This window comes from Epinephelus fuscoguttatus, linkage group LG19 (genome assembly GCF_011397635.1).
Source record: "Epinephelus fuscoguttatus linkage group LG19, E.fuscoguttatus.final_Chr_v1".
Lineage (NCBI taxonomy): Eukaryota > Metazoa > Chordata > Actinopteri > Perciformes > Serranidae > Epinephelus > Epinephelus fuscoguttatus.
In genome coordinates, this window is record NC_064770.1 from 437,014 (window position 1) to 461,438 (window position 24,425).

The 24,425-nt window shown below is 43.1% G+C and overlaps 1 protein-coding gene across 3 annotated transcripts in view; it reads right to left on the reverse strand.

Moving 5' to 3' along the window:
* Positions 1 to 24,425, reverse strand: part of prr12b (proline rich 12b) — a 129,515-nt gene that overhangs the window by 23,339 nt on the left and 81,751 nt on the right. The window lies entirely within an intron of this gene.

The following is a 24,425-nucleotide window of genomic DNA, read 5'->3' on the forward strand; positions in this document are numbered from 1 at the left end:
TCAAGAGACATGAGACGTCCTTTCCACTGTAGCGTCACGTGAAGCGACGTCCATTTCTGATGACGGCGGCACAGCTGGATCTGCTGCATATCTACATCCCAAGTCACATTATATTTGCTGATCAAAATTATATTTGCTGATCAAAGCTCCCCGTGATGACTTTGGTCACACAGTTTTGCATGTATTGCCATTGTTATTGAGTCATTTGCCGAAGTTTGTGGCAATTAAAGAACGGTCTGTAGCCCTGCCACTGTCACTGTGATGAGCATCATTATCATTATCATCATTATTATCACTATTATTAAATCCACTCACCATCATTCAACAAGTCAGCTGCTGAGTGAATAAGACATATCAGACCTGTCAGTCTGCCTCAATCAATCAATTTTATTTATAAAGCCCAATATCACAAATCACAATTTGCCTCACAGGGCTTTACAGCATACGACATCTCTCTGTCCTTTGGACCCTCGCAGCTGATCAAGAAAAACTCCCCCCAAAAAAAACCTTTAACGGGGAAAAAAACGGTAGAAACCTCAGGAAGAGCAACTGAGGAGGGATCCCTCTTCCAGGACGGACAGACGTGCAATAGATATCATACAGAACAGATCAACATGATAAATTAACAGTAATCCGTATGACACAATGAGACAGAAAGAGAGAGACGCAGGACAGACGGTAATGACAGTAGCTTACAACACCATGAAAGTAATAATATTAATATTAATGTTAATATTTATTAACATTAATATTAATATTACCAACAAGCTATTAAACATTATTCCACTCACATGACATGCAGGACAAGTAATGATGGGCAAATGTGTTTGTGTGTGTGTGTGTGTGTGTGTGTGTGTGTGTAGTATTATATCAACACGTGTGGTTCTGGACATGAGCAGCTGCACATTTAACAGCCACACATCACCAACAGTCCGCTGAACAGCGCAACGGATTGTGAATGAAATAAACTTAATAACAACATGACAGTCTTGCAGGAAATATCATCAACGTTACTCTTTGTAGTCACGTAGGCATGTGAATGACAGCGTTTCATTGCAGAGAATGCATGTAACGGGTACACTTGCGCTATTTCTCCGCCACCCCGTTCAAATGAGACAGATAAAGGGGGCGGGTATTTATACGTCATGGCCCCAAGCTGAAAAAGACTTCCTGTTAGGAACCTCTCGACCATCCTAGCTCGTAGCTGCTTAAAGCTTGCTGCTAGCTCCTAGTGCTAGCTCCTCGCTGCACAAATAAGAGACTTGGGACGGCCTAGAAGATGGCGGACCTCGAACGACTTCCGGTTCAAGCGAGGAGCTAGCAGTAGCCATAGACATATATACATATATATATATTCCAACGCTTCTCTCAGCGTGGAAAGTTCCTGGCTACACACACACACACACACACACACACACACACACATATATATATATATATATATACAGTACAGGCCAAAAGTTTGGACACACCTTCTCATTCAATGCGTTTTCTTTATTTTCATGACTATTTACATTGTAGATTCTCACTGAAGGCATCAAAACTATGAATGAACACGTGGAGTTATGTACTTAACAAAAAAAGGTGAAATAACTGAAAACATGTTTTATATTCTAGTTTCTTCAAAATAGCCACCCTTTGCTCTGATTACTGCTTTGCACACTCTTGGCAATCTCTCGATGAGCTTCAAGAGGTAGTCACCTGAAATGGTTTTCCAACAGTCTTGAAGGAGTTCCCAGAGGTGTTTAGCACTTGTTGGCCCCTTTGCCTTCACTCTGCGGTCCAGCTCACCCCAAACCATCTCGATTGGGTTCAGGTCCGGTGACTGTGGAGGCCAGGTCATCTGCCGCAGCACTCCATCACTCTCCTTCTTGGTCAAATAGCCCTTACACAGCCTGGAGGTGTGTTTGGGGTCATTGTCCTGTTGAAAAAGAAATGATCGACCAACTAAACGCAAACCGGATGGGATGGCATGTCGCTGCAGGATGCTGTGGTAGCCATGCTGGTTCAGTGTGCCTTCAATTTTGAATAAATCCCCAACAGTGTCACCAGCAAAACACCCCCACACCATCACACCTCCTCCTCCATGCTTCACAGTGGGAACCAGGCATGTGGAATCCATCCGTTCACCTTTTCTGCGTCTCACAAAGACACGGCGGTTGGAATCAAAGATCTCAAATTTGGACTCATCAGACCAAAGCACAGATTTCCACTGGTCTAATGTCCATTCCTTGTGTTTCTTGGCCCAAACAAATCTCTTCTGCTTGTTGCCTCTCCTTAGCAGTGGTTTCCTAGCAGCTATTTGACCATGAAGGCCTGATTCGCGCAGTCTCCTCTTAACAGTTGTTCTAGAGATGGGTCTGCTGCTAGAACTCTGTGTGGCATTCATCTGGTCTCTGATCTGAGCTGCTGTTAACTTGCGATTTCTGAGGCTGGTGACTCGGATGAACTTATCCTCAGAAGCAGAGGTGACTCTTGGTCTTCCTTTCCTGGGTCGGTCCTCATGTGTGCCAGTTTCGTTGTAGCACTTGATGGTTTTTGCGACTCCACTTGGGGACACATTTAAAGTTTTTGCAATTTTCTGGACTGACTGACCTTCATTTCTTAAAGTAATGATGGCCACTCGTTTTTCTTTAGTTAGCTGATTGGTTCTTGCCATAATATGAATTTTAACAGTTGTCCAATAGGGCTGTCGGCTGTGTATTAACCTGACTTCTGCACAACACAACTGATGGTCCCAACCCCATTGATAAAGCAAGAAATTCCACTAATTAACCCTGATAAGGCACACCTGTGAAGTGGAAACCATTTCAGGTGACTACGTCTTGAAGCTCATGGAGAGATTGCCAAGAGTGTGCAAAGCAGTAATCAGAGCAAAGGGTGGCTATTTTGAAGAAACTAGAATATAAAACATGTTTTCAGTTATTTCACCTTTTTTTGTTAAGTACATAACTCCACGTGTTCATTCATAGTTTTGATGCCTTCAGTGAGAATCTACAATGTAAATAGTCATGAAAATAAAGAAAACACATTGAATGAGAAGGTGTGTCCAAACTTTTGGCCTGTACTGTATGTTGGATGTTTTGGTACAAACAGGTTACAATGTTTAGTGAAACTAGATGTTGAGAAATAGGTCTGTATTTGTTACTCTTATTTACAGCAGTTTCAGGAAGTATGGCCAAACAATATTTTTCTATGCTTGAAATTATTTACAAGTAAAACACTAATTTAGATGAAGTGTAATGAACATCTTGAGTATCAATATCTAGGAGAAGTGGAGCTGAGGCTTTGTCAAATCCACCTCTCAGGTGGGGTCCAAATAATCCTGAAATTTGGTATCACATTGATCCAGATCTCTGCCTTAACTTTTGAAATACCCAAATGCAGCCTTTATCTGGATTAAAGGGAGGATTGGATTACCAGAACTGAATCCTGATCCTCAGGATCAGGATCCTCTTGATCTGTGTTGAAATACCCAGTTTTCAGATCAGATCAGGATTTAATCCAATCCGGCCAGGATAATTCTATCAGATAACTTTGAAATACTCAAGATAATCCACAGACCTTGTTGTGAGCAGTTTCTTTTAGGAACTACTTTCTTTCTTTCTACCTAACTACACCCGCCCACCATATCACCATGCAGAAGGAAGTGTGCATCTACTCATGCACTCTTATATAGAAATCATGCAATAGGGCCACAACAAAAACCCTCTGTTATCCTATTTTTTACAGACAAACAACAAGAGCGGCATCATGCCGCCTCAATATGTGATTTTTGGATGGCAAGGTGTCCCTGAAGCAAAAGAGGCGTAACGGGTGTTACATGTAACACAACAGCAGCGCTCTCTAAACAATAACAATCATATAAAATGGCAAAAACAATAATTTACAGTCCCTGTTATATAGCAGCTGATCTCGTCCTCTGGTCAGAGGGTAAGAACCTCATTGTTTTCCTTTTTTTTTTCATTTTCAGTTGCTGTTCTTCTTTGAGGGATGGCACAGTGGTGTGGTGGTTAGCACTGTTGCCTCACAGCAAGAGGGTTCCTAGTTCGATCCCAGGTGGGTTCTGTGCGGAGCTTGCATGTTCTCCCTGTGTCAGCATGGGTTTTCTCCGGGTACTCCGGCTTCCTCCCACAGTCCAAAGACATGCAGATTGGGGACAGGTTAATTGGTGATTGTCTGTAGGTGTGAATGTGAGTGTGAATGGTTGTCTGTCTCTACATGTCAGCCCTGCGATATTCTGGCTACCTGTCCAGGGCATACCCTGCCTCTCGCCCAATGTCAGCTGGGATAGACTCCAGCCACCTGTGACCCTCAAGAGAATAAGCGATTAGAAAATGGATGGATGTTCTTCTTTGAGTTAGCTGTTGATTACAGCTAGCTGCTTTTTAAATCTATCGGCAGTTGATCGCACACATAACACGTTGTCAAAATACCACACTCCGTCCATCCTGCTGGTTGTCCCTTTTACACGGACATTGATTTGGTGCTGTAACCACATCTGCTACCAGCTTAAAGGAGAGACAACTCTGTCTCCCCTATGACAGCATACATTCCCGCCTTTAACAGGCAGTATAAAAGGGGCTACTGATGAGAGGCTCATGCCTGTGACAGAACAAGATGTAGATGTAATTTTAGCTAGCTCAGAGGTGCTAAGTGAGTTAACAGTAGATCCATGTTTCCTTTTGCGTATCAAATCAAATCAACCATTGTTTATTCAGGGAAAATTGACTGAGCAGTAAGCTCTTTAACAGCAATGCCCTGAGTTAACCTTCAATGGGCTAGAAGGATACAAATATATAATTGCAATAAAGTGACAAAGAAAGTCCATAAAAACAAAATAAGTAGCAGCAGTGTCTTTCAAGAATTATAAACAGCAATGAAAACAGTAAAAAGACAAAAAAGTTGAATAATTAAGAATGGAGTCTGCCATAAAGGACAGAAACATAACAACAACAATAAAAGGCCGTAATAGGTAGAAAATCATGTCTGTCAATTAACCAAAGCACCAACACTGTAAAACAACCATATCATCTGGCATGTGCTTTAAATGATCTACCGATACATACCTATCCAATTTCAATACCTCTTGCACCTTGTTCCATTTGCGTGGTGCGAAAAAACTAAAAACTAATTTACCAAGCTCTGTACTGATCTGAGGGGTTTCAAGGGATAAAAATTCCTGTGATCGTGTGCGATGAGAGATGGATTTGATTTTTAAAAGAGAAGTGAGGTAGAAGGGCAGCTTTCCAAGTAATGCCTTATAAACAAAAAGGAGACAATGTTTTTCCCTTCAATCAGTGAGAGAACACCATCCTACATTCTCATACAGCTCACAGTGGTGAGTTCTAAAACCATCCCCAGTAATAAAATGGAGAGAACTGTGGTAGACTGTATCAAGAGATGTATCAGGTGACTGTATCAAAGAGATCAGGGTAGCCAAGAGGGGCTACAGTGAGAAGCTAAAAAACAGCTTCTCAGTCAACGACCCTGCGTCAGTTTGGAGAGGCCTGCAGGACATTACCACCTAGAGGAGACCATCCCCCACACTGTGGAAAACCTCCAACGAGCAGATGACCTGAACCGCTTCTACTGCAGGTTTGAAAAGGCACTTTTCACACATTCCAACCACACAAAGGGATTATCTGCACCCCCAGCTCCACCATCCCCCCATACCTAACCTCCCACCTGCACTAAAGGTCTGTGAGAAGGATGTGTATCGGCTCTTCCAGAGACAGAAGACCAGGAAGGCTCTGGGACTTGACGTGAACCGATCGCTGGAGCTGTGTGAAGTACCCTCCTGCTCAGTGGCGGTTCTAACCTAAATGGCACCCTGGGCGACATTGCCCTATGGTACCCCCCCCATGGTCGCGCCTTTACAAATCTTACAAAAGCAAACACACAGACACGTGCGCGCACTTACAGGTGAGTACACTAGAGCGTGGCTCGGGCTGCATTTTCCTGACCGAACCCGACTCGAGTCCGACGCAGTTTGTTACCTGACATAGTTATTGTTATGGACAGTGTGTAACACGCTGCTCGCACAGTAGCACAGCAAAGCACTGAACACACAGCCTATGGAGCGGAGCCTGTGTTGCATTCAGGCATTGTCACGTAAATAACAAATTCCAGCACTTGAACACACAGTCTATGGAGCAGAGCCTGTGTTGCGTTCAGGTGTTGTCACGTAAATAACAAATTCCAGCACTTGAATAGGCCATAGCACAACACACAGCAGCATGTCTAGTGGGACGAACCCAAGCAAGATTTACTGACAGTGCTAGACCCCCTGCATTTGGCCTACCGGGCAAACCGGTCGGTGGACAACAAGTCAACATGGGACTGCATTACATCCTGCACCACCTTGACTCCCCAGGGACTTATACAAGGATCCTGTTTGTGGACTTCAGCTCGGCTTTCAACACCATCATCCCCGAAATACTCCACAAGAAGCTTGCCCAGCTCACAGTGCCTGCCTCCACCTGTCAGTGGATTATCAGCTTCTTGACTGACAGGAGGCAGTGTGTGAGGCTGGGGAGCATCACATTCAGCTCCCAGTCCATCAGCACTGGCGCCCCCTAGGGGTGTGTCCTCTCCTCACTGCTCTTCTCCCTGTATACCCACGACTGCACCTCAGGGGACCCTTCTGTGAAACTTCTGAAATTCACGGACGACACCACAGTCATTGGTCTAATACGACACTGAGTCTGCATACAGACAGGAGGTGGAGCAGCTGGTTTTCTGGTGCGGTCAGAACCACCTGGAGCTGAACCCACTCTGTGAGACTGTGGAGATGACAGTGAACTTCAGGAGAAACCCCCCAACACTGCCCCGCCTCACCATCCTCAACAGTGGACACCTTCAGGTTTCTCGGTACCACAATCTTGCAGGACTTGAAGTGGACCTCCCACATATACACTGTCTGGAAAAAGGCCCAGCAGAGGCTGTACTTCCTGCAACAGCTCAAGAAGCTCAACCTGCCTCAAGAACTGCTGATCTTGTTCTACACAGCCATAATCCAGTCCTGTTCTCTGCACATCCATCACCATCTAGTTTGGATCTGCCACCAAACTGGACAGGAACAGACTGAAAAGGACAATCAGATGTGCAGAGAGGATTATTGGTACTGATCTCCCCTCCATCGAGGACCTGTACAGGTTAAGGGTCAGGAAATGGGCAGGAAACATCAGTGTAGACTTCACACACACCGGACACAATCTGTTTAAACTCCTCCCCTCCAGTAGGCGCGACAGAGCACTGTTCAGCAAAACCACCCATCACAAAGACAGTTTCTTCCCAGTCACAGAGTGGCAGGTCAAACAACACTGCATCCTTGTATATTGTATATATATTTTTTAGAGTATTTTTTTATATTTATTTATATTTAATGTATAGTTGTATATTTTTTGTGTATTCTGTATATTCCACTTCTTGCCTAAATTTGTGTACTTATGCCAATTCTGGTACATTGAGAGCAAGTCTAACGGAGTGAAATTCCTTGTGCGTACACACGTACTTGGCGAATAAAGCCGATTCTGATTCTGATACTGAAGTGATTTTAGTATGGATTGAGCTGCATGCATATACAAAATATCACCATAATCTAAGTGTCGTTTCATAGTCGATGCATGCAACGCGAGCAAGCATCGCAAGTGACGCGAGCACCGCACTTCCTTTCATAGTCAACACACTGAATGCAAGCAACGCGGGCGACACTTGAAATGCAATACATTGCTCGCGCAATAGGGGGTAGCAGAGTCACCGGTACATTCCGGGGGGTATTCATATTTGATACACATGTATCAAATGTGTTTCATAAAATGGCTACTGAAGAGGAGTGCATTCTGATGCTACTTTTGAATCGGAAGCAGCAAAAAAATCACGCAAAACGTAAGGATAGGCCTAGAAGGTGGTATGTCCATCCTCTGAATTGTAGCAGAGATGAGAATAGAGAGTCTGTCTCTCTTGCGCGCCCTATACCTGTGCCAACATTTGACGATCTCCTGGCTTGAGTGGCCCGCTTTCTCCCGGAGACCCTGGGAAACCATCGGAATCCTATCGGAGCTTCTCAAAGGCTGGCGGTGACTTTCTACTGCTATTTTAATAGAGTGCAGGGCACTAGAACTGTCATATAAATCGGGGTGTGCCTGTACGAGTTCGCAAAGTTTTTCCTCCCCGCCCGCCATATTTCATACTTTCAAGTACATCGCTTGCATTATCATCCTCGCTGGCAACACATGGTATTACCTCCTGCGACGCTGCTTCCCATATCAAAAAAATGGACAACACATTTAAAGACGCAAGCACGCATCATGGCGCCATAGCGTCTGGATGCGTGCCAATGCGTTCGCATCTGCGTGCCTTTGCATTGACTATGAGACGGCCCTAAGAGTGACATGATAGTTGTCTGAATAATTGTCCTTATATTCTCTAAAGAGAAACATGACCTTAATCGGTACAATGCACCCAATTTAATTCTCACTTTCTTTGTGAGCTCAACCACATGTGTTTCAAATGAAAGCGTGTCATCTAGCCAGATGCCAAGGTATTTGTAATCTGTAACATGTTCAATATGGGTGCCATCAAGGGAACAGATGGAAAAGGCGTCAAGATCACACTTCCTTGACCTTGTGAATAACATGAATGAAGTTTTGGTTTCATTTAAAATCAGTCTCAGGATGCAGGATTTCTGCACTTAGTCAAATGCACACTGAAGGTTTGATACAGCTTCCTCTAGCGTAATAATAGTGCATAAAAATGTGCTTCACAGTTTTCAACAGAGGCGCAGATATCATTTCTGTACAAAGTGAACAACAACATGCCTAAAACTGACCCTTGTGGCACGCCATTTTCTAATCTTAAAAACTCCAAATACAGTGCAGCATGTATACACTGGGCTCGATCAGTGAGGTAATTCTGAAACCATTTAAAGGATGCTTCATCAAAACCAAGCAAGGCCAATTTATCCAGAAGCAGTATGTGATCAACAGTATCACAAGCCTTTGATAAGTCTATAAATAGGGCCGCACAGTGTCTCCTACGATCTAGGGCTGAAGTTATATCATTTAGAACCACAGCTGCTGCTGTAATGGTGCTATGGTCGGATCTGAACCCAGACTGACAGGGACTTAAAATAGCATTTGCAGACAGAAAAATACAAAGCTGTTCATTAACAAAAGTTTCCAACACTTTAGCTAAGCATGATACTTTTGAGATAGGCCTACAGCTATTTAGATCATTAGTGTCTTCTCCCTTATCTAGAGGAGTCACTAGGGCTGAATTCGAGACTTTTGGAAGTGAACCAGAGCTGAGCGTTGAATTGAAAATAAAATAAAAAGGCACCACAATGAGCAAGCTTTAAGAGACAGGGATCTGACTGGTCTGTGCCCAAGGAACTTTTCATGCTGTTTAAGCACCTATAGCTCTCCTCCTTTCTACGACTTTCTCGCTAATCTCTTAGCTGTTGTTTGCACGCTCTTAGCCTTGGTAGCTACATTAGCTTAGCCATGGCTTCTCCTTCTCCTGCCCTCTGTTGCCCGGTGTGTCAAATGTTCAGTTATGCCTCTGCCTCCTTTAGCGACAGTGGTAATTGTAACAAGTGTAGCTTATTTGCTGCGTTGGAGGCGAGGCTTAGTGAATTAGAAGCGCGGCTCCGCACCATGGAAAACCATTCAGCAGCTGCGGTAGTTAGCCAGTCCCCTGTAGCCGGTGCGGAGCCACATAGCCTAGCCTTAGCCTCTGCTAACTGTCCTCCGGTAACTCCCGTTCAGCCGGGAGGTTGGGTTACGGTTCGCCAGAAGCACAGCTCCAAGCCGAAGCCCACGGCTCACCACCAGCCTGTTCACGTTTCCAACTGCTTTTCCCCACTCAGCGACACACCCGCTGAGGATAAAACTCTGGTTATTGGCAGCTCTATTCTGAGAAACGTGAAGTTAGCAACACCAGCGGCCATAGTCAAATGTATTCCTGGGGCCAGAGCGGGCGACATTGAATCTAATTTAAAACTGCTGGCTAAAGCTAAACGTAGATTCAGTAAGATTGTTATTCACGTCGGCGGCAATGACACCCGGTTACGCCAATCGGAGGTCACTAAAATTAATATTGCTTCGGTGTGTGAATATGCAAAAACGATGTCGGACTCGTAGTTTTCTCTGGACCCCTCCCAAATCCTGACCACTGATGACATGTTTAGCCGCATGTCATCATTTAACCGCTGGCTGTCCAGGTGGTGTCCAGCAAACGATGTGGGTTTTGTTAATAATTGGCAAACTTTCTGGGAAAACCTGGTCTTATTAGGAGAGACGGCATTCATCCCACTTTGGATGGAGCTGCTCTCATTTCTAGGAACCTGGCAAACTTTATTAGTAATTTAAATCCCTGACAACCCAGAGTTGAGATCAGGACTCAGAGTCGCAGTCCTAAACGCCTCTCTGAGCTTCTAGTTCAGTTACCCAGCCATAGTTTTAATAGTTTTATACAAACGGTGTCTGTCCCCCGACCGCCTAAATTATCTAAATCTAAAATTAAACAAAGAGGAGTTGTGCATAACAACCTCATAAAAATTAAAACCTCTTCTGTGACAGAAAGACAAAACAGGAGAATTAAATGCGGACTGTTAAATATCAGGTCTCTATCGTCTAAAGCAGTGTTAGTAAACGAATTAACATCAGATAATCATATTGATTTACTCAGTCTCACTGAAACCTGGCTGTGTCCAGATGAATATGTTAGTCTAAATGAGTCCACTCCTCCCAGTCATAATAATACCCACATTCCTCGAGGCAGCGGCCGAGGAGGGCTAGATGCAGCCATTTTTAACTCTAGTCTGTTAATCAGTCCTAAACCTAAACTAGATTATAATTCATTTGAAAGCCTCGTTCTTAGTCTTTTACATCCGACCTGGAAAACCTCGCAGCCACTTTTATTTGTTATAGTGTACCGTGCTCCTGGCCCGTATTCTGAATTTTTATCTGAATTCTCAGAGTTTTTATCCAGTTTAGTTCTTAAATCAGATAAAGTTATTATTGTAGGCGATTTTAACATTCATGTCGACGTTGATAATGACTCCTGGCTACCGCGCTTTATCTCATTATTAGACTCCATTGGCTTCAGTCAGGGTGTACATGAACCTACTCATTGTTTTAACCATACCCTTGATCTAGTTCTGACGTATGGAATTGAAATTGATAACCTAAAAGTCTTTCCACAGAATCCCTCGCTATCGGATCATTATCTGATTACTTTTTACTCGATTACACGCCACTCAGCAACAGTTACTATACTAGATGTTTATCAGATAGTGCTGTCGCAAAACTTAAGGAAAAGATTACTTCGTCGTTAAATTCAATACCAATACCTTCAGTAACAGAGGTTACGACTTTAACCTCTCCCGAATTGATCATTTTGTTGATAGCACCGTAGGGCTCGCCACGAACAACGCCGACTCTGTAGCTCCTCTTAAAAAGAAGTTAAAAAAGAAAAGTTCGCTCCTTGGTATAACTCTCAAACCCGTAAGTTAAAACAAATATCGCGAAAATTTGAAAGGAATTGGCGATTAACCAAACTGGAAGAATCTCGTTTAATCTGGACAGACAGTCTCAAAACTTATAAGAGGGGCCTCCGCAATGCCAGAGCAAACTATTACTCAGCTCTAATAGAAGACAATAAGAACAACCCCAGGTTTCTTTTCAGCACTGTAGCCAGGCTGACTGAGAGTCAGAGCTCTATTGAGCCTTGTATTCCCTTAGCCCTTAGCAGTAATGATTTTATGAGCTTTTTTAATGACAAAATTCTAACTATTAGAGGCAAAATTCATGACCTCCTGCCCTCAGATAGTACCTATCTAACCTCAAACACAGCTGTAAAATCTAATATATATTTAGATTGCTTCTCCCCAATTTCTCTTCAAGAATTGACTGCAGTGATTTCTTCATCCAAATCATCAACGTGTCTCTTAGACCCCATCCCAACTAGGCTACTTAAGGAGGTCTTACCTATAGTTAACACTCATATATTAGATATGATCAATATATCCTTATTAACAGGCTATGTACCACAGTCTTTTAAGGTAGCTGTAATTAAACCTCTACTAAAAAAGCCCACCCTGGATCCAGAGGTGTTAGCCAACTATAGACCAATATCTAATCTTCCCTTTATGTCAAAGATCCTTGAGAAAGTAGTCAGAGACCAGCTGTGTGATTTTCTCCAAGATAATAATTTATTTGAGGAATTTCAGTCAGGATTTAGAGTGCATCATAGCACTGAGACAGCTCTAGTTAAAATTACAAATGACCTTCTGATTGCTTCAGACAAAGGACTCGTCTCTGTACTTGTTTTATTAGATCTTAGTGCGGCGTTTGACACAATTGACCATCAAATTCTGCTGCAGAGACTGGATCACTTAATTGGCTTAAAAGGTTCAGCACTAAGCTGGTTTAAATCTTATTTATCTGATCGTTTTCAATTTGTTGACGTCGCAATGAACCATCCCTACGCATACTAAAGTTTGTTTTGGAGTTCCGCAAGGTTCTGTGCTCGGACCAATCCTGTTTACTCTATATATGCTTCCGTTAGGTAACATCATTAGAAATCACTCTATAAATTTCCATTGTTATGCGGATGATACTCAGTTGTATTTATCAATGAAGCCAGAAGAAAGCAATCAATTAACTAAACTCCATAATTGCCTTAAAGACATAAAAACTTGGATGAGCACCAATTTCCTGATGTTAAATTCAGACAAAACTGAAGTTATTGTTCTTGGCCCCAAACAACTCAGAGACTCTTTATCTGATGACATAGTTTCTCTAGATGGCATTGCTCTGGCTCCTGCCACTACCGTAAGAAACCTCGGAGTAACATTTGATCAAGATTTGTCTTTTAATTCTCATTTAAAGCAAACCTCACGGACTGCATTTTTTCATCTGCGTAATATTGCGAAAATTAGGCCTATCCTGACCCGAAAAGATGCAGAAAAATTGGTCCACGCTTTTGTTACCTCAAGGCTGGATTATTGTAACTCTCTATTATCAGGTAGCTCTAGTAAGTCCTTAAAAACTCTCCAGCTAATTCAGAATGCAGCAGCACGTGTACTAACAGGAACTAAGAAACGCGATCATATCTCTCCTGTTTTAGCTTCTCTGCACTGGCTCCTGTAAAATCCAGAATTGAATTTAAAATCCTACTGTTAACTTATAAAGCTCTAAATGGTCAAGCTCCATCATATCTTAGAGAGCTCATAGTGCCATATTATCCCACCAGAACACTGCGCCTGAGAATGCAGGGTTACTCGTGGTCCCTAAAGTCTCCAAAGTAGATCAGGAGCCAGAGCCTTTAGCTATCAGGCTCCTCTCCTGTGGAATCATCTTCCTGTTATGGTCCGGGAGGCAGACACCGTCCACATTTAAGACTAGACTTAAGACTTTCCTCTTTGATAAAGCTTATAGTTAGGGCTGGCTCAGGCTTGTCCTGTACCAGCCCTTAGTTAGGCTGACTTAGGCCTAGTCTGCCGGAGGACCCTCTATAATACACCGGCCCCTTCTCTCCTTCTCTCTCTCTCTCTCGTATCCTATTACTGCATCTAGCTAACCCGGCCATTCTGGATGTCACTAACTCGGCTTCTTCTCCGGAGCCTTTGTGCTCCACTGTCTCTCAGATTAACTCATATCACAGCGGTGCCTGGACAGCGTGACGTGTGGTTGTGCTGCTGCCGTGGTCCCGCCAGATGCCTCCTGCTGCTGCTGCCATCATTAAATTCATTAGTCATACTTCTTCTGTTATTATACACATATGATTATTGTCACACATGTATACTGCCAGGTATTAATACATACTTTCAACATATTGTACCGCAGTAACCAGAACTATAACTATAATATTATTACTTCCATTAATGTTGTTGTAAGATACTGTCATTACCTGCATATCTCTCTCTTGCTCTCTCTCTCTCTCTCTCTCTCTCTCTCTCTCTCTCTCTCTCTGTGTCATATGGATTACTGTTAATTTATCATGTTGATCTGTTCTGTACGACATCTATTGCACGTCTGTCCGTCCTGGAAGAGGGATCCCTCCTCAGTTGCTCTTCCTGAGGTTTCTACCGTTTTTTTCCCCCCGTTAAAGGGTTTTTTTTGGGGAGTTTTTCCTTATCCGCTGTGAGGGTCTTAAGGACAGAGGGATGTCGTATGCTGTAAAGCCCTGTGAGGCAAATTGTGATTTGTGATATTGGGCTTTATAAATAAAATTGATTGATTGATTGATGCACTTGGAATTACAGAAAGCACGATAGACTTGAAAATGGTCAAGCGGTCTAAATGAGGAAGAAACATTACCTGAAAATAAGACCCCTTCTTTCTCTGGCAGGGTAGAGACATTATCATGAGGCTCTGGTTTGTCATATATGCAATTTAGCTGTTCAAACAGAGAGCCGGACTTGATAAAATGATCATTAAACGCATTACAAATTGTTTTTTTGTCATTCACAACCCTAGAGTCCAGCACAATTTGTTGAGGGAGGGGGGATGAAGTAATGCCTTTTAGAGATTTAACTACTTCCCAGAACTTTGCGGAGTTGTAACCACAGTCAGACAGATTTTTTTAAACAGTAAGTTCAATTTAGCGTTTTTAACCATAAGTACACTTGTTCCTAAGATGTCTGAATGTTTGCCAGTCCACAGTACTACCAGTGGATCAAGCCTGTGCCCAAGCTTTATTTCTTTGTGAAATAAACTCACCTAAATCATGATTAAACCAAGGGTTTCATCTGTTTTTAATAATCAGTCTCCTAACTGGTGTGTGTTTATCCACTAAGGAGTTAAGAACAGACAGAAAGTATTGCAGTGCCAGGTCAGCATCTGGGATGAGACTTATGAGAGAGAGGTCACTGACATGTAGGTCATGTGAGAAAGCCTGTTCAACCAAGTTTTTAAATTGACCTCTTATGGATATACTGTGGTCCAGTTCTTTTTGTTTTACAATTGCTAATGCAGCCCACTGGACAGTGGTTGCTAAAATCAATAGGGAACACACAACTATGTGTGTAATGATGTGGCCTATTTGTAAGAATGAGATCTAGCAGGGAGGAATGACTGAATTTTCATAAGTGGTCGAGTCGGCTCTATGATTATTTGGATGAGATTTAATTCAGTACAAATGTCTTTCAAATCATCAGCTGCATGGGACATCCACTGCTCCATTGCTCTCTGTGACCACTTGGAAAGGCAGCTGACAGGAGGGAAAAGACCCCAAAGGTGCTGGCATGGGCTAGCAACCCATGGTAGCAGTGGTGAGGCCTTGCAGCCTTACTACAACCAAAATTAGCTACAGCCAACATAGGAAAAATACCCCAAGAGTCAGCGAGAGCAAGGGTGGAAGATGACTCACAGGTGGATTACACGGTAACAGACATTGGAACGGACATGACTACGCATTGGATCTGTGACTCAGTGAAGGATAGGGGCACGGACCTATCCACCAGGGCTAGAATTAGCAGCACTCAGGGCAAGGCGAGCGTATCTGTAGAGGATAAAAGTAGCACAGTTGAGAACAAGATGCTTCAGGTTTGTCCTTGTGGCTGCAGAAAGTAACATCAGTAAAAGGACTCAGAACTCATCAGGGAAAGAAGAAGTGTGTGGCAAAGAAAGAGCAAAGTAGCCGCATTGATCAGTACTTCCTAAGAAGTCAGTCGAGTCAGTCGGATGAAGTCCAGCGGCAGGTAGAAAACCACAGTTCGCAGGATATCAGTAACACTGCCACTGAGGAGGAGGAAGAGGGGGTAGTAAGAGAGGATGCAGGTGACAATGAGGCCAGTGTGCCAGTCAGAGAGAGAACCATGGAGCAAAAGGCTAGAGTTAGATGGCCTAGGGCAAAGGACAGTAAAGAATGGGAGATAGTTAATAGAGATTTGTCAGTAATCTTAAGTAGGCTTAGAGGAAATGCAATAGAAAGGTTAGAAAAGATGGGAGATATAATTTACTCATATGGTGTAGAGAGGTTTGGGTTGCATGAGAGAAAGAGGAGTGAGAAGGTACAGTCAGGTAAATCTAGGCAGCAAAGAGAAATAGAGGAGCTAGTCAAGGAAAGGAGACAGTTAAGAAAGGTGTGGAGAAAGGCTACAAGAAGAAAGGGAGGGAATTAAGGTGTTGCAAGAGGAGCTGAGAAGCAGGCTAGCAGTTCTTAGAAGGGCAGAGCATCTCAGGAAAAAGAGGAGGAAGAAGGAACATGTAAGGACAGGTTTTTTCAGGGACCCTTTTAAGTTTGTTAAAGGATTGTTCAGCCAGGAAAAGGGAGGGCAGCTCAAAGCAGAAAGGCTAGAGGTTGAAGAATATTTGAGAAATACATATTCAGATTTAGAGAAGAATAGGATAGTAGGTTTCCCACCCGATATCCCTCCATTAGAAGGGATAGAGCATGAGATGGATGTCAGACCACCTAGGTGGAAGGAAGTTCAGGAGGTGGTCAGGCGTGCAAAGGCTTCTTCGGCCCCAGGGCCTAATGGAGTCCCCTACCGGGTTTATAAAAGTGCACCTGATACTCTTAAATTTTTATGGAAACAGCTAAGAATAGTTTGGGAGAAGCAAATTATACCAAGAGCATGGCGTAGGGCAGGGGGTGTCCTCACTCCTAAGGAGAAGGAGTCTGTGGACCTTAGCCAGTTCCGGATGATTTCTCTCTTGAATGTAGAGGGGAAGATTTTCTTTAGTGTAGTTGCGCAGAGATTAGCTAGCTACTTAGAAAGGAATAGCTTAATAGATACCATGGTGCAGAAGGCAGGAATACCAGGTTTTTCAGGGTGTTTAGAGCATACTAGCATGATCTGGCACCAGATTCAGGCAGCGAAGATTAAGAAAAGGGACATGCATGTAATATTTTTAGATCTTGCAAATGCGTTTGGTTCAGTACCGCATAGCCTCATTTGGAGTGCATTTGACTACTTCAGAGTGCCACAGGTAGTTGTTAACTTAGTGAAAGCATATTTTCAGGATATTAGGCTGTGTCTAAGTACAGCAGGCTTCACAACAGGTTGGCAGAGGGTAGAAATAGGCATCATGGCAGGGTGTACAATTTCTCCATTAGCATTTACTATGGCAATGGAAGTAATCATCAGGGCTTTCAAGTGGGTGGTAGGTGGAGAGAGACGGCAGAGTGGGTTGCATTTTCCACCAGTTAGGGCTTACATGGAGTGACGTGACACTGGTGACCACAACAATGCCATGTACAAAGAGGCTATTAGAGAAGGTAAATAAGAACCTCAAGTAGGCCAGCATGAAGATCAAGCCTAGTAAATCTAGAAGCATCTCGATACGTAGAGGGAAGTTAAGTGATAAGAAGTTTGTCATGGATGATGAGGAAATCCCAACAATTAGGGAAAAGTCAGTAAAGAGCTTAGGTAGGTGGTACAATGTGGAGTTGAATGATGAGGAACAGGTGGTGAAATTTAGGAAAGATGTGGCAGAAGGATTGGATAGAATAGATAAATCCGAACTTCCAGGAAAGTTGAAGTTGTGGTGTTTGCAATTTGGGCTATATCCTAGGTTAATGTGGCCATTGTCAATTTATGAAATTCCAATATCTGTAGTGGACAGAATTGAAAGGTTGGTTAGCTGCTATATTAGGAAGTGGTTGGGTGCTCCTAGTTGCCTAAGTAGTGTTGCATTGTATGGAAAAGGGATACTTCAGCTGCCAGTATCTAGTTTAACAGAGGAATTTAAATGTACCAAGGTCAGGACAGAGCTGTTGTTATCTGGGAGTAAGGACATGGTAGTTAGGAGTGTGGTTCCAAATCCAACCAAGGGGAGGAAGTGGAACCCAAGATCGGCAGTTCAGGAGGCAGAGGCAGCTCTTAGGCATGCAGAGATTGGAATAAAGCAGGTCTCAAAGATAAAAGAAAGCTGGTTGTAGAACAGATACGTAGACAGGAAGAGATGCTAAGGGGTGCAAAGGTAGTGGCCCAGGCTAAACAGAGACAGTGGTTGAATTGGGAAAGTGTAGAGAAGAGGAAGCTTAGTTGGAGGGACCTGTGGAGTATGGAGGAGATTCCTGGTAGGGGCTACATACGATGTGTTACCAACCCCCCATAACCTAAAACTGTGGGTAAATGAGAACCCATTATGCCCATTGTGTTCAGGTACTGCAACCTTAAAGCATATTTTGTCAGGCTGTAAAGTTAGCTTGTCACAAGGCCGATATACATGGCGACATAACCAGGTGTTGAAATGTTTAGCTGCTGGCATTGAAGGGAAACAAAGACAGGTGAATTCAGAAGGTGTTAAGGATAGGAGTTCAGTAATTCAGTTTGTCCGTGAGGGAGAGAAACACAGAAGAGATAAGTTAGTGAAGAGGCAAGGGTGTGGCCGCCTAGAAGGTGCTTGTGATTGGGAAATGCAAGTAGATTTAGGGGGAAAGCTTGTTGTTCCTCAGGAAATGGTTTGTACCAGGCAGAGGCCTGACTTAGTGTTGTGGTCAGTGAGTCAACGGATAGTTTATTTCATTGAGCTGACAATTCCTTGGGAAGACTCAGTGGAAGAAGTCTATGAAAGAAAAAAGCTTAGATATGCAGACTTAGGAGCAGAAGCTGAGCAGCGAGGATGGAAGACTAGGATTTGTCCAGTGGAAGTGGGGTGTAGGGGATTCATAGCAAGATCAGCTGTCTGGCTCCTGTGGGAACTCGGAGTGCGGGGACAGAATTTGAGGAAGACAGTGAGGGAAATGTCAGATGAAGCAATTAAATGTAGCCAGTTTATCTATAAGAGAAGAAGTAATGTCAGTTGGGGGCCAGCAGGGGGCACTACTAAACAGGGCACATAACTCCTTGAGATCAGGTGGAGAGATCCACTTCCTCTCAGGAGGAAATCCAGGAAGAGGAAGTATTTAAGTGTGGGAGTGGCCTATTTGAATCCATTTTGTTTGAGGCCATGCGGCAAGGTGAGTGTGCTTGCTGATCCTGTAAGTTCATTTAGCTCCTTTAACTTTAGTTTATATTGTAGTTATGCTATGTAGCATGTGAAATAGAGTATGGTGAATGTGCTAGGAAAGGTAGTATCAGCCCTGTTTCTACCTGGAGCTCACATGTACGGAGCCTGGGTTTGGTTGAAGATGGCAGTGCCGTTTGGGCTGAGAAAGCCATGTGTAAGTAAGGAGGAAGTCCAGGAAGAGGAAGGTTATTTAAGTGTGGGAGTAGCCTATTTGAATCCATTTTGTTTGAGGCCATGCGGCAAGGTGAGTGTGTTTGCTGATCCTGTAAGTTTATTTAGCTCCTTTAACTTTAGCTTATATTGTAGTTATGCTATGTAGCGTGTGAAATAGAGTGTGGTGAATGTGCTAGGAAAGGTAGTATCAGCCCTGCTTCTACCTAGAGCTCGCATGTACGGAGCCTGGGTGTGGTTGAAGGTGGCAGTGCTGTTTGGGCTGAGAAAGCTACGCGTAAGTAAGGTAAAGGAGGTTATTGGGTTGGTGGAGGGAGGGGAGCAGTGAGACCTGGCATTAGGGGAGTGTCTCTGGGACGCTAGAGATCACTGTCTAGCCTCCTGGAGGTGTCGTGGGACCAACTAGACGAAACACTGGTGAAAGGAGGTTCCCACCCGATGACCCCAAAGACATGCCAGTTATCAATGTTCATTGGTTTGTATAGCTAAGCCTTGCCATATTAGCTTATCATAGGACTTAGGTTTTTCACTTAGTGTTGATCCTTTCTCTAGAGCGCAAACTTCTTGTGTTTATTTGAACTGAACAAACAACCTGCTATACGTTAACGTTTTCTTTTTTCTCTTTTCTCTTTTCTTTTGAGGGATTGTGCCCTCTGCCTTTTTGTCTTCCTTTGGTGTGCAATTATCGATTGCTTTTATTACTTTTATCTTTTATTTCTGTTATCTTTTAACATGTTTTAAACATGTCGGTGCTATTGTATCATTTTTATTTGTTTTTATGGTTTTATTTTCTGTTTTTAGGAGAATGAGCTGCTAGGACAGTAGTTACTGTTCTATTTCTTTTCTTTTATCATTGTAATTTTTTAATTTATTCTGTGCAATACAGTCACAGTCAGTGCATTTATCTGTGTTTGAGGACTAATGCACTTTTAGTGGGGCGGTGCAGTATATGTTATATAGAGTGTCCTGTAATGTTATTTATTTTATACACTGAAGTTAGGCGTTGACTCGTGTCTATGTCTTGTGTCTTTTTGTACGATTACTTTGTTGCATTGTGATACGTGTGAGTGACGAACTGTTATTTGACCTCCAGGCTACCACCAGGCCCAGGCTTCCACCAGACCTCTAGGCTACCACCAGGCCTCCAGGCTACCAGCAGGCCCAGGCTTCCACCAGGCCTCCAGGCTACCAGCAGGCCCAGGCTTCCACCAGGCCTCCTGGCTACCACTAGGTCCAGGCTTCACCAGGCCTCCAGGCTACTAGCAGGCCTAAGCTCCCTCCAGGCCTCCAGGCTACCATCTAGGCCCAGGCTACCACCAGGCCTCCAGGCTACCAGCAGGCCTAGGCTCCTTCCAGGCCTCCAGGATACCAACAGGCCCAGGCTTCCACCAGGCCTCCAGGCTTCCACCAGGCCTCCAGGATACCAACAGGCCCAGGCTTCCACCAGGCCTCCAGGATACCAACAGGCCCAGGCTTTCACCAGGCCTCCAGGATACTAATAGGTCCAGGCTTCCACCAGGACTCCAGGATACCAACAGGCCCAGGCTTCCACGAGGGCTCCAGAATACCAGCAGGCCTAGGCCACCACCAGGCCTCCAGGCTACTCACAGGATCAGGCTTTCTCCAGGCCTCCAGGCTAACAGCTATCCCAGGCTCCCTCCAGGCTAACAGGCTACCACCAGGCCCAGGCTTCCACCAGGCTTTCAGGCTATCAGCAAGCCAAGGCTACCTCCAGCTTAGCTTCAAGCTAGCTTCAAGCCACCAGGTCATCAACAGGCCCAGGCTACTACGCAGCCCCTGCTACCATCTGGCTCAGGTAACTGCTGCAGTGGAAGGTTTGCTTTTAACCTGTAATCCACTACTGATCTATTTTTAATCTAGAAAATCAGTCTAGAAGAAACAATATTGTCATCGACGGTATTCCAGAATCTCCTGATGAAAGTTGGTCTGACTCTGAAAAGAAATTTAGAGAAATTTTAAGTGAAAAAATGAAAATTGATCAAAAACATATAGAAATAGAAAGAGCACACCGTATTGGAAGGCCATTGGCTGATGGTGATGGCAAAAGGCCAAGATCTATGATAGTGAAGTTATTGAGGTATAAAGATAGACAGACAATACTTTCAAAAGCTAACTATCTAAAGGGTACCAGCATTTATATGAATGAAGATTTCTCGGATGCTGTGCGCCAAAAACGCAAAGAACTGCTACGTGAGATGAGAGCTGCAAGAGCAAGGGGAGAATGGGCCTATCTGAAATATGATAGACTCATCGTGCAACCCAGGAGAGATCAGCAAAATAGCTCTAATAAATAGAAGTAGTAAACTGTCACCCAAGGCTTTGTAAACCATGTATCCATTTGTTCTTGATATCCTATGTCTAAACAAGCCCAGTGTTTATATCCTGAAAGGGGAATTATCTCATGTTATAATCTTACTACTGGTAATGCCCAGTCTAATGTATTAATTAATAATGATTTTCATTCACTGCAGCTCCAAAATGATGACAACTTCTATACTTCTACATCTGAATATAAGAAGTCTTTCTAAAACTATTTTTTATCATTATCTCTCATCATTGAACCATGTCTTTTCAATTATTGCATTAACTGAAACATGGCTTACAGAGGATATTAACTCGATATTTGAAATCGCTGACTATACAGCCACACATAGATGTAGAGGAAGTAGAGGTGGTGGAGTTTCTTTCTATGTTCAAAAGGGTCTGGATTTCAAACAAAGAACTGATCTTGAAGTGAAGCTTCAAGACTGCAACAGTGAAGCTGTTTTTCTATGAGGTTCAAACTGTTGTTCTGAATGAGAAAAAAAAGAGTGATTGTAGGTTGTATACAGTACAGGCCAAAAGTTTGGACACACCTTCTCATTCAATGCGTTTTCTTTATTTTCATGACTATTTACATTGTAGATTCTCACTGAAGGCATCAAAACTATGAATGAACACGTGGAGTTATGTACTTAACAAAAAAAGGTGAAATAACTGAAAACATGTTTTATATTCTAGTTTCTTCAAAATAGCCCCCCTTTGCTCTGATTACTGCTTTGCACACTCTTGGCATTCTCTCCATGAGCTTCAAGAGGTAGTCACCTGAAATGGTTTTCCAACAGTCTTGAAGGAGTTCCCAGAGGTGTTTAGCACTTGTTGGCCCCTTTGCCTTCACTCTGCGGTCCAGCTCACCCCAAACCATCTCGACTGGGTTCAGGTCCGGTGACTGTGGAGGCCAGGTCATCTGCCGCAGCACTCCATCACTCTCCTTCTTGGTCAAATAGCCCTTACACAGCCTGGAGGTGTGTTTGGGGTCATTGTCCTGTTGAAAAATAAATGATCGTCCAACTAAATGCAAACCGGATGGGATGGCATGTCGCTGCAGGATGCTGTGGTAGCCATGCTGGTTCAGTGTGCCTTCAATTTTGAATAAATCCCCAACAGTGTCACCAGCAAAACACCCCCACACCATCACACCTCCTCCTCCATGCTTCAAAGTGGGAACCAGGCATGTGGAATCCATCCGTTCACCTTTTCTGCGTCTCACAAAGACACGGCGGTTGGAACCAAAGATCTCAAATTTGGACTCATCAGACCAAAGCACAGATTTCCACTGGTCTAATGTCCATTCCTTGTGTTTCTTGGCCCAAACAAATCTCTTCTGCTTGTTGCCTCTCCTTAGCAGTGGTTTCCTAGCAGCTATTTGACCATGAAGGCCTGATTCGCGCAGTCTCCTCTTAACAGTTGTTCTAGAGATGGGTCTGCTGCTAGAACTCTGTGTGGCATTCATCTGGTCTCTGATCTGAGCTGCTGTTAACTTGCGATTTCTGAGGCTGGTGACTCGGATGAACTTATCCTCAGAAGCAGAGGTGACTCTTGGTCTTCCTTTCCTGGGTCGGTCCTCATGTGTGCCAGTTTAGTTGTAGCGCTTGATGGTTTTGCGACTCCACTTGGGGACACATTTAAAGTTTTTGCAATTTTCCCGACTGACTGACCTTCATTTCTTAAAGTAATGATGGCCACTCGTTTTTCTTTAGTTAGCTGATTGGTTCTTGCCATAATATGAATTTTAACAGTTGTCCAATAGGGCTGTCGGCTGTGTATTAACCTGACTTCTGCACAACACAACTGATGGTCCCAACCCCATTGATAAAGCAAGAAATTCCACTAATTAACCCTGATAAGGCACACCTGTGAAGTGGAAACCATTTCAGGTGACTACGTCTTGAAGCTCATGGAGAGAATGCCAAGAGTGTGCAAAGCAGTAATCAGAGCAAAGGGTGGCTATTTTGAAGAAACTAGAATATAAAACATGTTTTCAGTTATTTCACCTTTTTTTGTTAAGTACATAACTCCACATGTGTTCATTCATAGTTTTGATGCCTTCAGTGAGAATCTACAATGTAAATAGTCATGAAAATAAAGAAAACGCATTGAATGAGAAGGTGTGTCCAAACTTTTGGCCTGTACTGTATATCGTCCTCCAAATACCGACATCAACAAGTTCAAAGAAGGTCTATTAGATGTGTTTGAACATGTTGATAAGGAGAGTAAACTTTGTTATTTACTAGGTGATTTTAATATCAACCTTCTAAATGGGGAAATCAAACATCACATTGATGACCTCACAAACATACTGTCCTCCAATTACTTCTATCCTCTAATTAACAAGCCTACAAGAATAACTAGTTAATCCTCTACGCTGATAGACAATATTTTTACAAATGCCTTTCTTAATGTTATAAAATCTGGTATTCTTTATACTGACATTTCAGATCATATGCCTGTTTTTCAATTTTCTGTTTTGCACGGTAAATCAAGTCTGAACCAAAGAGGTTTTCATTTCGAAGGTTCAATGACAAGAATATTAACAACTTCAGAGAGATGTTGGCAAAATTGTCTTGGGAAGTCGTATATGAGACATTTAATGTAAATACAGCTTATGATTATTTTTATACCAAGTTCTATTCTGTTTTTGACCAATGTTTTACTCTTATAACTAACAGTAACAAAAACACTGCAAGCTCAAACAAACCATGGTTTACTATTGAACTTAGGAAATCTGCTCTGAAGAAAAATACTTTATATAAAAAATACCTACAAAGTCCTACTCCTTTAAACTATGCTACATACAAAACATTTAGGAACAAATACAACCATCTTCTTAGAAATGCTAAACGGGAGTATTATAGTGACTAATTTAACAGCTCTACAAATAACATTAAATCTACATGGGACACTCTGAAAGAATTGCTCAATATGAGACACGCTTCTTCTCCATCC